This window comes from Phoenix dactylifera, chromosome 3 (assembly GCF_009389715.1).
Source record: "Phoenix dactylifera cultivar Barhee BC4 chromosome 3, palm_55x_up_171113_PBpolish2nd_filt_p, whole genome shotgun sequence".
In the NCBI taxonomy this organism is placed as follows: Eukaryota; Viridiplantae; Streptophyta; class Magnoliopsida; order Arecales; family Arecaceae; genus Phoenix; species Phoenix dactylifera.
The window spans coordinates 11,465,465-11,483,810 of record NC_052394.1 but is presented as its reverse complement, the minus strand read 5'-3'; positions in this window follow the sequence as shown (position 1 = coordinate 11,483,810).

Genomic DNA, 18,346 nt, shown 5'->3' with positions numbered 1-18,346 from the left:
TGACGCACCTAGTTTTTAGTTCACGATCTGGCCATACTTCACTTGCAACGGAATAGAAGCCTGAATCAGAAGAGTAGAGCAACCATCAATACAGACTAGAGAAACAGCCTCTATAAAACCTGAGCTAGAGATATACACGTCTTCTGTTATTAAGCTCGAAGAAGAAACCACAAAAAATGATTAATTCAACATTTCAAGTTCATAGAGGAGGTCAAAAAATAATAGGACATTGATTACTGGATTTTTACTCGACACATTAAAATTCAGTATGGCCAACCAATATCTCCCAGAGAAATTACAATAGAAAGAAAAGTGTGGTATGAAAAGAATGACGTTAATTAACAGGAAGACGATTAGGTTGGGTGATGACATTTTGGTTAGAAAATTTTCTACATTCTATTACCCAAGTGTTCAACGAGAAGAAAAATTTTCTACATTTTGGGCCGGTACGGTGTACCATGATATCATATATCTGGCTCCATATTTACACCTGAGTATAGTATCAACATACTTAACCATTGTCTTTCTGTACTTAAGTTGCATGCATGGTCATTTTGAGCACTTGAGTGAACGTTTTCCTAATTTGGAGCAACTTAAACTTATTATATGTCAAATGACAATGCTTTGCACTTCGTAGCAAATTGATGTGGTTTCAAAAGCCCCTTGATGAAAATTGATCTCCAATCCAACTTCAGCACAAGTTAAACAGTAATTACCAATTAAAAGCAGACTTGGCCACAACTACAAAATGCAAATAGGTCCAAAAAAAAAATCAGACCTTTTTACGAATGACATGTGACTAAGCAAATTCAGATCAACTGAAGGAGCATTTATGTATGAGCTAATTGATTGCAACTTTTTATTTTCTCGGTTGAGAAGTAGTTCCTTTTTTCCCATTCCATGGCTACGAAAATCAACAAATGTCAGTTGTGAAATATACTTCCTGATCATGGAAAGAAAGTGTGGAATAATTTCAAAACTACGAGTTCATAATCAGAAAGAGCTATTGCCAAAAATTTACTACATGTGTTAACAACACATCTCAAATCAATTGGTAATGAAACTGGTCAGCTTGAACATGACATATGGCATCAACCAAACCCATAGAAAAAAGCAAACTAAATGGAGCAGTTGGATGAAATTTAGCCAAAGACAGAGCAATACATATCTCTATTTTTTCTTTTGCAATATTTACGTACCAATTAATAATATATTTCGACCACAGATCCCTCTGATTTAATGCTACATTATGCCACTTTGTGAAGATGTGATTCAATGCTGCATTATGTGAAAGATCTCATTTGACAAGTGTTTATCTGCAAATCTTCATATCAAGTTATGTTGTTTAGCTAGATGAAATGACTTGATTTTATAACACAAAGATTTGAAGTCTTTTGCAAATGTAAAACATGTTGTCAAGCTAATTCAAAGATGTTTTTGGCATTTTATGCCTTAGCGACATTGAACTAATGGATGACTTCTATTTGATAGGTACTTGACTTGGCCTAATAAATGGCCCAAAATTAGTGATAAAATAACTCTCAATTTTCCTATCCTAATTTCACATTCAATCTGTGTAAAAAATTATATGGTAAGTCTACCTTATTATATCAGTATAAGAAAAAAAACAGAATCGGTTGCTGAACAGAACCCAACTCTAAAAATCAGCACAACTGACATCAACTTTACATTTCCTTCTTACAGCATAAGAGAATCCAATCTATTGGAATTCAAATCTATCTCTGCCTCATGGTCTATCAACATGGCCATCACTGCCACTCAATTGAATCAAATTACACGTGAGAATGTCCAGATCATGCCTCAATTGCATTAACACACTAATCCTGATGGTTTTAATTATAGTTCTGTTGAACTGATAAATTACTTTTTACTGGTAAGGCCTTAATTGCATGCCAACTTTTTTAACCATCATGTTTTTTATCTTTCTTGGTGCAAACATGTAATTGGTTGTGACAGAGTGAAAGAAGTTCAGCCATTTCCAGGCTCAAACCCAGCTACAACACCTTTCCTTTGCAAACTTTGTGCTTGTTCAAATTTGCAGCTAAGCTAAAAATTCACACAACTAACATCAGCTTTCCATCAAATACTTTGAGCTTTTTCGATTGTCTTATTCGGTACACTCAATCATTCCTGCCGTTATGTTTAAAAACCACGCTCTGCCACCTATGCCATCAATGCTGCCACTGATACCCCTGCACCCGCATCAGATTCCCTGAGGATGCCCAGTAATTCGTCGGATCACATCACAACTGACACAATTCCAACAAAAGATCTGAAATAAAAAATTGAATTTTTGAAACACGGAGATCGCGATAACAACGCGGCGAAATCCAAAAATTGAATTTGCGAAATCTATGCCGACGAAACAAACCACTAAATGCAGATCAAATCCAATTCATTCCATAAAAAAATTCAAAACAGATCAAGAAAGCAAAGACAAGATCGGAAGAATTACATACGCCGGGGAGTGTGCGCTTGTTGTGGCAGACGCTGACCGCCTTGTCGGCCTCCTGCTCGACGGGCAGATCAAGAAGCAGCACCTGCGACCCAAAAGAAAAGCCCTCTTCGCCATCAACCCCCGACAAAACCAATCCCCACCGGCATTCCAAGATCCAACCGCATCAAAAGGAACAAGAGCTAAAGAGATCGAAGCACCAACCTCGGGAGGCCTTGCTTGCCTTGTCCTTGATAACGTTGACCTCGTCGACGAGCGCGACCTCCCTGAACATCTCCAGGAGCTGCGCCTCCGTCATGTGCTTCGGCACCTGCCCACGAAAAGCTCCACGCTTATTCTCACCTTGCCCCCTGCTCTCCCCTCCCCTCCCTCGCTCTTCTCCTGCCTTCCCGCCATTACTCTCTCCTCTCTCTCTCTCTCTTCGTCTCTCCTCGGTTCTCTTCGAGATTTCCTCTTTTCCTTTCTCGTTCTTGTTGGGATGATGGTGGAGTTTGATAATGAAAATTAATAATTATTAGGAGGGGACGAGGACAAATGGGTTGGATTTGTATTTTTATACGAAAAAACCCGTTTAATTATAATTATAAGATGAATAATTAATTAGTGAGCGGGCGGGGGGTAATTTAACGGAGTTACCGAAACTGCCCCACGCGAGCTTTATATGGGGCACGGAGCGGGGGGGCCTCCGATTCCGCCACGTCGGAAGGTTCCGGGAGGCGGTTTCTATTCCACGGTCGGGAAGTGGTGGGCGGCGGAATAAGTTGGTGAATACTGCGGGGGCGCCCGGGATAAGTTTCAAGTTTGTTCCGCGCGGGGATAAGTGGGACAGGTGGCGGTGATCGGGACCGTGGAATGGTGTGTGGAGGTTGGTTTAAACGGTTGGTGGGATATCGAGGATGGAAAGCCAACGGTTTTGGGTATTGGGAGTCGGCTGGGATTCCGCGGGGTAAGACAAGAGGAGGGCAGGGGCGTAATTATCTGCGCGTGTTTGGGCAGAGTGGTAGGGATGCCAGGCTGGACATTACGGATGCAGCGCTGGATGGTGGCACGTGAGATGAGGCGGAGAGTTGGGGGGGTGTGGTTTCACCTCATTCTTTTCCTTATTTCGGCGCCCGTCAAACTTCTTCGCCGGCAGTTTAAAGACCTTAAACCCTCCACTCACGTGATACGTACGGAACTGCAACTGGAGGGAGGGAAACTTCTCTTTACTTTTTTGAGCTTCCGCAAATCAATCCAACTCCATGGATTTCAAATTCTGAGGGAATCCTGACAGCGAAAACGTACCGTTGCGAATTCCTCAGCACCTCCGTTTCTCCAAACGGGAACGAGACACGGCGGGATCCAAAGGCAATGATGACACGAGCTTCCACAGATCAAGTGGCCCTCGCAAAAAGAACTACCCCGTTCGGGAAGCTGACAAGAATCTCCACGCTCTTTTTTACCGTTATTCATGGAGGCCAAAATGCTTCCCATCGAGGTAGGCCAAGCTGAGGTGCGGCGGAAGCATTCGAAAGTAATACTTTCACAATTACAGTTTTTATAAAAAATATTTACTATTTAGTACTATATTTTTAAAATAATATACTATTTTAACATATATTTAGTAAACAAACTAAAGAGTACTTTATATGACAAAATTACTATAAAGGACATTACATAGTATATACAATAGAGCATTATAAATATAGCATATATTAATACATAAATATATGATAATATAATGTAACATAATATTATTATAATATATATATAATATTGTATACTAAGCATAATAATTTAATATAATATAAATATAATATTAAATTATTTAACATAACATATCAATGTATTATGATATAATGTAATATAATATTATATTTATAGTAGAATACAATAAAAAGATACAAAATATTATAATTATTAGCGTACATTAATTTTTAATAATATAATATAATATTAAATTATTTAACATAACATATTAATGTATAATAATATAATGTAATATAATATTATAATTATAGTATAATATAATAATAGGAAACAGAATATATTTTTTTGCACAGAAGAGTCTCTGATTCACGACTAGGGTTCTTTGTTAGGGCTCCAGCGGGTTTTTAGGTTTATAAAGGGATAAAGTATGTAATTGTTATATTTTATTATTAATATTTTGGTCAAAAATAGCTTTTCGACAAAGCTCAAAACAGTTTTTTTGTGGAGCTTTTTCCAAAAAGCTGTTTTTAGCTTTCTAAGAAAGTTAAAACAGATTTTTGAATTTTACCAAACACCCTTTTTTATCCAAAAGTGCTTTTGGAGGGTCAGAAAGTACTTTTTCACCCTCCAAAAGCTCCTCCAAATAGGGCCTAATTCATGATGATCTATATTTAGTTTTATTTCGGTCCGATAAATTTTAAATATTTATATAGAGTTAATAAATTTAAATAATACCATAAAATATTAAATTATTATAAATAATATTAGAATGGATCTGACCTATGACCTATTTAGATTAGAGAATACTACAACACGGATTCATGAAAGCTGATTATGGAACTATTATGGTGCTTATAATTAGATTTAAATAGATTTAGATTCTTAGCGGACGAAACGTCAAAACTTAAATAAATAAAGTGTGAGAACCCATGTGGGCATTAGTTTAATCAACACCGACTATATATTAGGCAGATCTTAGATATTTATATAAACTAAATAAACTCAAATAATATTTTTCGGCTAGTTTTTTCTAAATAAAGCCTTAGGTTGTTAGAGAATACAACTTTTGAGACAATACAATCTTCTTAAAAAAAACAAATGATAATATTGAAATTTGAAGCACTAGTAACTTATTAGAGAAATAGTATAGATGATGTTATTTATGTTATAGGGGATCAAATATGATATTAAATAATGTATAGGAGTTGCTTTCTTTTTTTTGGGACAACCAAAGCTGCTTTCTTTCACATTGTTATATACAATTACATAATAAAGGTAGCCCTAGCACAAATATAATAGTTGTTATCCTTGTTGTAATGGCCTTGTTTTAGTTCTTGGGGCAAGGCTACGTTCCTAACTTGCATTCATCCTATAAATTCTTCAAGATTTTTGAAAAACAAATAGATAAAATTTATTGAAATCATTAAATTGGATGAAGTTGGTATGTTTCTCTTTTATTTTTCTCATATAATAAGAAAGGTCTTCTTGTTCCCATCCTTTTCATTTATTTAAGATAAGAAGGAGCTAATCCCAACTTTTGTTGTTCTATACCTACCTCACTTGATGAAATGACTACAACCAGAGTTGAACCTCTGCCATCCGAGAAAGTGCTTGATAGTTCCCATCAAATTTGTTAAAATAATAAAACTTAAAATAGGGAAGTTGGGACTTAAACCCTAGTTGTTGTTATGCAGGTGCCAATGACTTGATCAACCATGCTGAATCGCTGATTGGCAGCTACTAGAAAGATCGAACTTTGACTCTAGCCTCTTATATCAACACCCTGCAGCCTCCGAAGCGACGATGCCCCAAGATTTGTTATCAACTCAAAATTTTCAGGCAAGTACACTATATGATAGAGTTTCGATATAGAAATTGTGGATGATGAACGGTAGTTGTATAAAAGTTCGGGCGTACATGTATGATGTATCTGAATCAAGCCTAGTAATAGCTAGGTTCATGCATGGTTGAGATTGATCAATCAACTCTAGAAAACAAATCCAAGCACTCAACCTACATATGACTGGTCTAACATAGTTAAAGCATTCATGAAATCTTTAATTACCTCTTGACCATACAGATTAGGTCCTGCTCATACATACCTAATTCACTTTAGTTGCAAAGAAGGGCTTAACAAATTGACCTTGAATGTTGGTCAAATTAATGAAGTGGGAGACCCAGATATGGCTAAGGTTTTCTTAGGTCAATCCACTAATTTCTTTCAAACTGCAAGGTCTCAATTTTTTTGTGCATTCAGCCAAACCACTCCGCCGTGTTTGACCCGTAGTCACTTGACTCGTTCAACTATTGAATGGTGTAGTCAAAGAGTGCATCTATCTTGAGATGGTTAATTGCTACAAGCATGGATCCTATGCAATCTAACGTACAGGATTATAGAGCATTGTGCAACTTATAAATGGCTGCTATCAAAAGATGAACGACCATCAAACAAAATAGTTCACGAGCGTGTGGTGTCATACACAGTGCGCATTATTTGATGGTCGTTCATCTTTGATCGCAGCCATCAAAAGATGCATAGTACTCTACGATACACAGGTTCACTATAGAGGATCTCCGTTGAATTCCTATTAAGTAGTCACCCTCAATTCGGTCACGTCCTTGGGCCATGCTTTTGGTCTAACATTCCCAAAAGTCATACAATTTACATCCAAAATTTGCAAACTAATGCTCAAGTTTAAAGAAAAAAAATCTATAGAATTAAGTAATGATTAAATTTTTTTCTAGTTTTCAACAAGTTGAACAATTGATTTTTAAAATTAAAACAATCTTCGTTGTAGAAATGTAGTGGCGCACAAGTTGTAAAGTGTCAAGATGAGGTTCAAGAAACTTTCACTGCCAAGTCACAAGCAGTAAAACCGATCTACTTTCAATACCTCTTCCCATGTAAATATATCCCATACTTCATGAGCATTGCGTCAAATATTTTAAGTTCCGTTTTGTTTTCCTTTTCTAAGAAAAAGGAGAAAAGAGCTACCCTATGAGTCACACATCAAATAGTTTAACTTTTCTATCGAGTGCTTCCACTTCCCTAAATTACTATATCAAAAGGCTACCAATTCAAAACATACTGTGAAGGAAAACGCAACATCTCTGACTCATGCAAATCTTTTCCCCTCATCTTTTCTGAATCATCAAAACCTGCTAGAAATTTACTTTTTCCCCACTAATACAAATGCACCAGTGCACAAAAGACTCTTTTTTTTTTCTGTAAAGCATTGCATTTTTTTTATAAAGTATTGTTAACTTTTACCACAATGGCATCGCCATCAGCCTGCAACTTGAATATGTTTTTGTTTAATAAACCACTCAACCAAGTCCAGTAAACCAAGTAATTGGCAAACTTGAAGCAGTTAATCGTTCCATACTCTTCAATCCAAAATGGATGAAGTTGCGTAATCGAGTTGGTTAGCATCTCCAAGACCAATAAGATTGTAGCTGTATCAACTTAGGCCTTGGGCCCCTCAGATCCAACAAGTCACTAAGAAACCTTAATCTTAGACTCCTGGAACAATAGCAGCAGTATGGTGGACCATTAGCTGGTCAATTCTTGGCTCAACTTATTAGGAAGCTTGTAGAATCTATACTCGAAGATTAAAATATGCTCGAAGAAATACAGGTTTATAACCTAATCATGTTTTCTTCCACACTTTATTTTCTTCTTATTCCCTCCCACTTTATTTTGACCTATAGGTCTCTCTTGACTTCAATTTTGTTCACTTTTTTGAAGTTCTCAGCTTAAAGAATGAAGTTCAGATAGTGGTGGTTGGCTGTAGGTTTGTGTAAAATAAACTGACCTAAGTTTGATCAGATCTGACCCATTGCGATCCCTCAAATTGAAGACATTTCAAGGTTGCTGTCAAAATGTTAAAAAGGCTGTTAGGGTATGACATTCTCAAGTACATGGAAGCTAGTTTTAGCTCACTCAGAGTCTCAGCCCATGTAGGCTTGTACATGTGAGCACGTGTGTATATACTCAAACACATGTATGTACATGGGCATAGGCACAGGAACATGCATCCAAGAGCATGCACATGCACATACTCTCAAATGCAACAAATAAAATAATAAAAAAATCTCTGTAGTTTTGCATGGCTCCAAAGACTGCATTGCACAAGGTTGGAATCCTCCGAACTTCACAAAAATGAAGTTAGAACAAAGTCTATGCTAAGGGCTGTTAGAACAGCTAAGCAACCAATTGCTTGTCAATCAGTAGTGAAAGGAATCTTGTTATTTATTTATTTATTTTTCCCAAGGACTCTTCAATCGCTGGACAAATCCCAAGGAGCCCACCCACTTGATTTGATGGTTATCCCTTTCAACTTCCAGATAATAAAATTCTGGTGTTTGGATGGATATCCCAATCAAAGTCAAGAATTATTTTTAGCTTTGCAGTTAACTACAAGAAAAATGGGATACGTTGACTCTAACCTGCAGATGCCAAAAAAAATATCGATAATTTAGCTACCGTACTAAAATTTGCTGGAACTTTTTATTAGTATCTGAAGATTACGATGCTTTAAAAATGTTCATAATAAAGTACAAAATTTTTTCGACATTTTTTTGTAATTATTGTTGGAAGCCAAGAATACGCCGATGCACAAAAGCGTCGACAGTATTAAACGATGTGATTAAGCATGATCGAAATTCAAGAATAAAATGATGATTATAAGCGTCATTGGAAGCCCTCCAAAACCCAGCAACTCTAGTGAGCGGAGCCCCAAATTGACTAACAAGCCCTCCTCCTCCTCCTCCTCCTCCGGCCTCCTCCTCCAGAGATCCCTCCATCGGAGCATATCCGCATCCTTTTCCTCCTCCTCCCTGCTTGTAGGCACCGCCATTCCGTGGTCTTCTTCGAAACTCTGGCCGACCGTTCTCCTCTATCAACAAGAAAGAAAACCGGCCCATGGATCTCACGTAACCTACTCCAGTATAAATTAATCACGGCCACGTTTATGTCAATGCATGATTTTTCTCTCTAATGCCGGATTAATAATTTTTGTTTACCAAAATTGATTTTTGTTAATCATCCCCCACGGAACTTGATTTAATCTTGTCTTCTATTGACCCAAATTCCCCTCTAATGCTGGACATCAATGACATTATTTTTCTTGAAGAGAGTAACAAAAATTCAATAACCCTCTAAAAAAATAGAAAACCTGATTAATAATTTTGTTTACCAAGATTGAATGAATATGCCATTTAAGAAGAAGAATAAGATAATCTGGAGAAGAGACCTTTCTCAGATATATTATTGGAGAGTGTTGCTGGAAATTGGACCCGGGGGCCGCCGCGAAGCCGGGGAAGGAAGAGCTCCGCTGCGGGGAGGGCGGACGGCGGTGCGCCGGCCGGCGGCGTCCTCCTGGAGGCTGTGGAGAGTGGGGTGAGCGACGAAGAGGGTGTCCTGTCCTGTCCTGCAAAAAGAAGCCGGTGGCCGGGCTCCCCGGCGCCGGCCCTCCGATGCTTAAGTCAGAGGAGGCCAATATGTGGAGAGAGCAAGCAAGAGATATGTGGAGAAGATGAAGAGAATATTAAGCTCAATTGTGTCTGTGCTGTTTACTTGTGTTCCGGTCCTCATCCCGGCCCTTTCTTTCCTCCCAGGCTCCCTTTTATAGAGGGATTTTATGTTGCCCGGGAGGTGACAGGGAGTTTGTCCTCTTTTGTAATAATTGGACACGATTTGGCCCATTAATGGCGTAGTGGAATATGAGGCCGAATCAGACCGGAACCAGGGAGTTGTCACGGTCGATCGGACCTGTTGGAGTGGTTGAACCGCCGGCCGTGGTAGGCCCGGGGTCCATGGATGGTAAGTGCATTTATTACCGAGTGAACCGGCGGTCAGGGAGAGCCATACGCTTTGATGGTTCAGTGATCCGGAGATCGTCTTGAGCCGTGTTCATTAAATGACTGAGTGCATCGGAGACTTGAGGGGGTCTCATGCATTAATGGCAGGTCGTGCCAAATACCTGCGGAGATCTTATGCCTTGACGGCTTAGAGATAGCAGCAGGTTGTAGTGGAGTTGTCAAGTCCCTCAGGAGGTTAAGCAGGGGTTGAACATCTGGTCAAGGCAATCGGCTCGGCAGGGGTGCCGAGCCGAGCTGGTTCGCCCAATGGGGCGCCCTGTGGCGGGGTCGCTTCTAATGCTTCTGGTCGCGCCCTTTGGTCGAGCGCCTTCTAGCCGAGCGCCTTTATTTCGCGCTCTTTTCTCTCTGGTCAGCGCCCTCTAATCGAGCGCTTTTCTGGTCGGCGTCCTCTGGTCGGCTCTTTCTAGCCGAGCACCCCTCTGGTTGGTGCTCTCTGGTCGGCACCCCTTTGGCCGAGCGCCTTTCCGGCCGGCGGCTTTTGGTCGCGCGCCTCCGTGGCGGGTATGACTTAGGGTTTTTCCCCCAACACTACCCCCGACTTCCGAGTTCCAGTTGGCTACCAGCTGGAGCGCGGGAAGTAGCTTCAGTTGGGTCGTTACGAATTTCCGAAAATTTTAATTTATTGCGCATTTTGGATTATCGGACGCTTCGAGATGCCTTTAATAGGCGGCGTCTTTCTTTCCCGAAAAGCTTATTATTGGGACACCTTTTGCGAGGCGTCCTCGCGCCGTGGGCTCATGATGGGGCCGCACGATCCGATGGGGTGCTTCGGCGTTCGAAGCGTTAGCCCTAATTAAATGCGTCGTTCTGTCTTTTGGACCGACACGTGTGGTCATCTCAACGGGGTGCGGCTTTTCTTTTTGCCGATCGGGGCCGTTGGGAGGTTTATATAAACTCTCCCCTGGCCTTCTGTCCCATTCTTATCGCCTTCTTCCAGCTTTTCTTCCTTCAGCCTTTCACGGTCCGAAGTTCTATTCTCCGGCGTCTTCCCCAGGTCGTCCTTTTTTCTTAATCCCTTTCTTCCCTTACAATGGGTTCTCTCCCCAGTGAGGTCGAGTCTACCATGAGCGTCCTGGAGGTCGAAATGACCGAAGAGTGGTTTTTCCCTCTTCACCGGGTTCCGCTTGGAACCCGCCAGGCGTGGGGATCGGGTAACCGATCCTCCGGTAGGCCGGATTGGAGTGTACCTAGAGTCACTCTGGGCCGGTCTCCGATTTCCTCTTCACGGCTTCGTGAATGAGTTGCTGATGGTATGCCGGCCGGTTCCGGTGCAACTCGCTCCGAATGCCTGGAGGACAGTGATCGGTTTCCTGTCACTATGCTTACTGCACGGGATTCCGACCTCTGTCAACGTTTTCTGGCGGCTTTTTATTTTTAAGTTGAATCCGGGAGACGGTGAGTGGCTGTATATCGCCCTTCGGGCGGGTCGGCCACTTTTTCATGGTGCCCCCTCATCCATTCATGGCTGGAAGGAGAAATTCTTCTTCCTTGGTTCTGCACAGTCCTGGGGGTTTGACCCCAGGTGGGGATCGGCTCAGCTCAAGTCCATCAACAAACCCCCCAGACTTTCTCCACGTGAACAGGGGATCCTCGACGCCATCCGCAGCCTCGGGGACGGCATCTTACTGAACGGCCTCATATGTGAGGATGCTTTGGTGAACGTGGGCTTGAGCTCGGCACGTCCCCACGGTAGGGATAGTTACAGTGTCTCTTTTTATTTTCTTACTGTTCTAATGTTCTAATCCTGTTCGCCTTTGCAGATATCGCAAAGATGGTGACTAAAAGCGAAGTCCTCTATGCTCGCTTCCAGAAGAGGGCCGCCAAGCTCTCGGGCGAGCCCACCGAGCCGAGAAAGAAATAGAAGGTCTCGGCGACCCCAGTGACCCCGGCGACAGCAGTGGCCGAGGCGGGTCCTTCTCGCCCTGCGCACTCCGAGGTGGGGCCTTCTCGCCCCGCGCACCCCGATGCTGGTCAGAGGGAGGGTGCGGATTCCAGGGGCTCGGGCTCCCGGGGAGCTTCGGTGGTGCTCCCATGCCCGGTGCCCTTGGCACAAATCCCTGGTCGGCAGGATGCTTCAGTTGCCGACCAGGGGAGGAGTTCCGCGGGTCCCGCGCTTACGCGCCCCGCCTCAGTCGTGCGGCAGTCAGATCGGCCGCTTGTCCGACCCCAGCCCCCTAGCTCCGAGCCGGGGAGCAGTCACGGAGCCTCGGGGTCGGCTCTGCCTAGGCCAGCCGATGCTGGCCTTCCGGGCCCATCAGGCTCGGGGGAGCGAGCGCCTCTTGCACTCACCTGGTCGGTATTCGAGGGTGATTCAGCCAAAATTAGAAGCGACCCCGCCACAGGGCGCCCCATTGGGCGACCAGCTCGGCTCGGCACCCCTGCCGAGCCGATTGCCTTGACCAGATGTTCAACCCCTGCTTAACCTCCTGAGGGACTTGACAACTCCACTACAATCTGCCGCTATCTCCAAGCCGTCAAGGCATAAGATCTCCGCAGGTATTTGGCACGACCTGCCATTAATGCATGAGACCCCCTCAAGTCTCCGATGCACTCAGTCATTTAATGAACACGGCTCAAGACGATCTCCGGATCACTGAACCATCAAAGCGTATGGCTCTCCCTGACCGCCGGTTCACTCGGTAATAAATGCACTTACCATCCATGGACCCCGGGCCTACCATGGCCGGCGGTTCAACCACTCCAACAGGTCCGATCGACCGTGACAACTCCCTGGTTCCGGTCTGATTCGGCCTCATATTCCGCTACGCTATTAATAGGCCAAATCGTGCCCAATTATTACAAAAGAGGACAAACTTCCTGTCACCTCCCGAGCAACATAAAATCCCTCTATAAAAGGGAGCCTGGGAGGAAAGAAAGGGCCGGGACGAGGACCGGAACACAAGTAAACAGCACAGACACAATTGAGCTTAATATTCTCTTCATCTTCTCCACATATCTCTTGCTTGCTCTCTCCACATATTGGCCCCCTCTGACTTAAGCATCGGAGGGCCGGCGCCGGGGAGCCCGGCCACCGGCTTCTTTTTGCAGGACAGGACAGGACACCCTCTTCGTCGCTCACCCCACTCTCCACAGCCTCCAGGAGGACGCCGCCGGCCGGCGCACCGCCGTCCGCCCTCCCCGCAGCGGAGCTCCTCCTTCTCCGGCTTCGCGGCGGCCCCCAGGTCCAATTTCCAGCAACAGTTGGCGCTAGAGGAAGGGTCCGAGTTCGCTGCCATGAAGCTAAGAAGCAAAGGGGCTTCTAACGCCTCTCGACGTCCTCCATCCAGCCCTGAGCAGTCCGTCCGAAACTCACCACCTCCGGCTAAGTCAGTTCATCAAGTTCGGCCGGAGCAGTTTGATGCCCTGGTGCAACAGGTGCAGGCCCTGGCTACCGCTGTCCAAAGCCTGCCGCCCAGGGGCATCCCAACGGCACCGCCTCCAGTTCAACCGGAGCCCCCTACAAGCGGACTTCTCCTTCGAGGTCAGGACACCCAAGTCCAGGCCTCCCTCTGGAGAGAGCACCCAGCCAGGGGCCACGGAGGCTGGCCACAGCCTTCAGAAGCTGAGTCGGTTCCAGGGCAACCTGCGCTCGAACGAACCGCTGCAGCGATCTTCCAGAATGGCGAACTCGACAAGAAGGTCGAGAAGCTGGAGCGCCAAATCCAGGCACTCCACGGGAGGAAATCAGGACGTGACGGCGACTTCGAGTTCAGTACGAAGTCGCCCTTCTCCCCGGAGATTGAAGATGAACCGGTTCCACTACGGTTCAAGATGCCCCAGGTGGAGCCTTACAACGGCAAAGCTGATCCCCTTAACCACCTGGAGAGTTACCGGGTCTTAATGGCCCTACAAGGAGCCTCGGAGGCCATGATGTGCAAAGCTTTTCCGGCGACACTCCGAGGACCAGCCCGGCTGTGGTTTACCGGGCTGAAGCCGAGTACTGTCTCCTCCTTTGAGCAGCTCGGCAGACAGTTTGCCGGCAACTTTGCCGCCAGCCAGCCCCAGCGACGGACGTCCGACTCCCTCCTGGACATTAAGCAAAAGGAGGGAGAGTCCTTCAGGGAGTATTTGGACCGGTTTACCGCCGCAACATGGGAGGTCCGGGAGCTTGACCAGTCAATCGCCATGTCAGCGCTAAAGACTGGATCCCGGTCTTACAGGTTCCTCTTCTCAATCGAGAAGAGTTTCCCCTCGGACCTCACCGAAATGTTCGCTCGGGCGCGGAAGTACGCCAAGGCGGAAGAGGCCGTGGCAGTTAGGCGGGGCGGGACCGAGCAGAACCCCAAGAAGAGACGCCGCGAGGAGCGCGGCCAGCCCAGAAGCCCGTCTCCGCGACAAGCTAAGAATCCGCCCCGCCCGAAGAGTCCACCCCGACTGAGGGGACCGCCACAGCAGAGGTCACCACTCCACCTAAGGTTCCCACTACGGGCCCGTGCACCCGAGGAGAGGTATGAAAAATACACTCCCCTCAATGCTCCTCGGGCTGAAATCCTCATGGAGATTGAGAGTCGGAATTGCATCTGGCTCCCATCTCCGAAGCCAGACACCAGAATCCGGCGTGATCTCCGGAAGTATTGCCGTTTCCACCGGGATCACGGCCATGATACCGAGGAGTGTTACCAGCTCCGAAATGAGATCGAAGCACTCATCCGCCGAGGGGTGCTCAATCGGTTTGTGCAAGGCCGGCGTGAAGGGAAGAAGCCCGCTGAAGGAGCAGCACAGCCTGAAGGTTCAAATGCCAACAGGCCCATCGGCGGCGTCATCAACACTATCCGAGGCGGGACCTCGGCTGGGGAGGCCTCAGGGGAAGAAGCCTCCTCGAAGCGCCCGCGCACCTCTGAAGCCGTCTCCTTCTCAGATGATGATCTAGAGGGAGTCGAAACTCCCCATGATGATGCCGTGGTCATCTCCATGATCATAAATAAATTTGATGTAAAACGCATCCTGGTTGATAATGGAAGCTCGGCGAATGTTTTGTATTTTAGTGCTTATTGTAAAATGGGGATGACAAAAGAGCAACTACGGAGGATGAATGCCCCGTTAGTTGGATTCACTGGGAATTCAGTCCCAGTAGAGGGCGAGATCGACCTTCTGGTCACAGCCGGGCTCGCCCCTCGTGAAAGTACCGTGGGTATGAGCTTCTTTGTAATACGCCTGCCCTCGGTTTACAACGCCATCCTCGGAAGGCCAGGACTCAACGCCCTCCGAGCAGTGGTCTCGACTCACCACCTGCTGATGCGATTCCCCACCAGCCAGGGAATCGGTGAAGTTCGAGGGGACCAAATGGTGGCAAGGCGATGCTACCTAGCGACCCACGAGGCAAGACGACCAGCCGAGGTACCTGCCCTAACAACTGACCAGCCCTCAACTGAAGTTATGGAGGCACGGGTCAACCCCCAGAAAGAGCGGGTAGAGCCTGGTGAGTTGTTAATTCAAGTTCCCTTACGAGAGAACTTTCCCGAGCTAACCGTGCAGGTCGGCTCTGGCCCTGGCGAACACGAGAGGAGTCGCCTTGTCAACTTCCTACGGGACAATATGGATGTCTTCGCATGGTCGCCTGCAGACATGCCGGAGATAGATCCGGAGGTCATGGTCCACCGGCTTCAGGTGAAGTCGACCTGCAAGCCCGTGCGACAAAAGAAGCGAGGCGCCGCCCCTGAACGACAACGAGCAGCAGCCGAGGAGGTCGGCAAGCTCCTTGAAGCCGGCTTCATCCGGGAGATATCCTACCCGGAATGGCTCGCCAACGTGGTCCTCGTCAAGAAAGCCAGCGGAAAGTGGCGTATGTGCGTGGACTACACCGACCTGAATAAAGCCTGCCCGAAGGACAGCTTTCCACTCCCCAGCATCGACCAGCTCATGGACTCCACCTCGGGTCACGAGCTGCTGGCATTCATGGACGCCTTTTTCGGATACAACCAGATCCGCATGGCGCCAGAAGATGAGGAAAAGACAGCCTTCATCACCGACGGGGGAACCTACTGCTACAAAGTGATGCCGTTCGGTTTAAAAAATGCCGGGGTAACTTATCAAAGGCTGGTCAGCCGGATCTTCAAAGACCAAATAGGCCGAAACATGGAGGTCTACGTGGATGACATGCTGGTGAAAAGCAAGGTGGCGCAAGACCACATAGCCGACCTCAATGAAGCATTCTCCACACTCCGAAAGTACCAGATGAAGCTCAATCCAGCTAAATGTGCATTCGAGGTTACCTCCGGCAAATTCCTCGGCTTCATCATTACACAACGAGGAATTGAGGCCAATCCAGAGAAGATCCGAGCCCTCCAAGAGATGGTGCCTCCCAAGACGGTCAAGGAGGTACAACGGCTCACAGGCCGAGTCGCAGCCCTCGGGAGATTCATCTCCCGCTCGGCCGAGCGCTGCCTTCCATTCTTTGCAGCCCTCAAGAAGCCGAAGAACTTTTTGTGGTCGGACGAGTGCCAGCAATCTTTTGAGGAGCTCAAGCATCTACTGGCTTCCCCTCCCCTGCTCACAAAGCCTCAACAGGGAGAGCTTCTTTATCTATATCTAGCTGTCTCCCCTGTAGCAGTAAGCTCGGTCTTGGTCCGAGAGGAGGGTAAACTCCAAAAGCCAGTATATTACACCAGCCGGGTCTTGAGGGACGCCGAGACCCGATACTCCAAGCTGGAGAAGACTGTCTATGCTCTGGTCATCTCAGCTCGAAGGCTCCGACCCTACTTCCAAGCCCACACAGTGACCGTACTGACCGATCAGCCGGTCAAGCAGATCTTGCAGAGATCAGACCGTGCGGGCCGAATCACTAAATGGGCCATCGAGCTCGGGGAATTCGACCTCGAGTACCGATCCAGACCGGCGATCAAAGCACAAACGCTCGCAGACTTTATAGTCGAGTGCATCATACCGGACGAGGCCGAGCCCGAGCTTGAGCCACCAACGGAGCCGACTCCGAGTTTGACATGGACTCTGCATGTCGATGGCTCTTCAAACTCGGGGGTAGTGGAGCGGGACTTATCCTCACCAGCCCGGAGGGGGTGGTCGCCGAGCAAGCCTTGCGCCTCGAGTTTCCCGCTTCCAATAATATGGCGGAGTACGAAGCGCTTGTCGCCGGGCTCAAGCTAACCAAGGAGCTAGGAGTGAAGGACTTGAAGGCCTTCAGTGATTCTCAGCTCGTCGTCAACCAAATTGTGGGCGACTTTGAAGCCAGAGACCCGACCATGCAGAAGTATCTTCAGAAGGTACGGAATCTCGCCTCGATCCTGGATTCTTTTCACATTCAACATGTTACCAGGTCGGAGAATCTCAGGGCCGACCAGCTATCAAAGCTGGCGTCCTCTCGCATGAGCGAGCTTCCCAAAACGGTAGTACTGGAGTATCTCCAAAAGCCCAGTACAGACGAGCCTGAGCAGACCCTCTGCACTGAGTTCGAGCCAAGCTGGATGGATGAACTCACCAGCTACCTGCAAGACGAAGTCCTCCCCACCGATGAACGAGAGGCTCGCCGAATCAAGCGCTCCGCCACCCGATACATGTTATATGAGGGAAGGCTGTATCGGAGATCTTTCACATCTCCCCTCCTCAGATGCCTCCGCCCAACGGAGGCTAATTACGCCATGCGCGAAGTCCATGAAGGAATTTGTGAAAATCATCTGGGAGGGCGAGCATTGGCCCACAAAATTCTACGCCAAGGATACTATTGGCCGACACTCCAGAAGGATGCTATGGACTTCGTCCAAAGATGTGACCGGTGCCAAAGGAACGCCAATGTTCAGCGCCGGCCCTCGGCTCCTTTGACTTCTATCAGCTCCCCTTGGCCTTTTGCCCAGTGGGGAATTGACATCCTCGGGCCATTTCCACTGGCCACCGGGCAAAGGAAGTTCCTGGTCGTCTCCATCGACTACTTCACAAAGTGGGTAGAAGCCGAGCCCCTCGCCCGGGTCACCGAGCAGAAGATGCGGGATTTCGTCTGGAAGTCCATTATCTGCAGATTCGGGCTTCCCCGCATCCTTATCTCTGACAACGGTCGCCAGTTCGACAACATCCACTTCAGGGAGTTCTGCTCCGAGCTTGGCATTGACCATCGCTTTACCTCGGTCGCGCACCCTCAGACGAACGGAGAAACCGAGGTAACAAATCGTACTATTTTGCAGAGTCTCAAAGCCAGGCTCGACAAATCCAAAGGATAATGGGTCGAAGACCTATACAATATCCTGTGGGCTTACCGGACCACATTCCGCGTCCCCACCAGCGAGACTCCCTTCAACCTAACATATGGGACGGAGGCCGTCATTCCACTAGAGATTGGGCTTCCCTCTCCAA